Raw genomic sequence first — 389 nt, 5'->3', positions numbered from 1 at the left:
ATTTAAGGGGGTCTGAATACTTTCCGTACCCACTGTATTTATCATTTCATTAACAAAAATCATTACAATTATAATACTTATGAATTAATTTCTTCCCTTGCAGAAGTTAAATCCTCAAGCTTTTATTTTGGTGGGAAACTGCAGGGAAGCTTTTTCTGTGACAACAGGGTAACAAACGCTGTGATCATCTGTCCACAAAAATGATGGAAATTATGTGGATGTGAAACTGGCACACGCTGCGTTTGCAGATGCTTGTGATGCTTGAGATGCTCGCAGCACACGCTGAGATGAAGTTATAGACTATATAATTATTTCATGAAAATACACATGCTGCTGTGTGTCGACTCGCTGTCAGAGAAGAGAGAAAGAGTGTGTGTGTGTGTGTGTGT

Source organism: Sinocyclocheilus grahami, unplaced genomic scaffold, assembly GCF_001515645.1.
Source record: "Sinocyclocheilus grahami isolate Dianchi unplaced genomic scaffold, SAMN03320097.WGS_v1.1 scaffold1788.1, whole genome shotgun sequence".
Classification (NCBI taxonomy): Eukaryota; Metazoa; Chordata; class Actinopteri; order Cypriniformes; family Cyprinidae; genus Sinocyclocheilus; species Sinocyclocheilus grahami.
The sequence above is the reverse complement of the archived record's forward strand: the minus strand, read 5'-3'. Positions refer to the sequence as shown.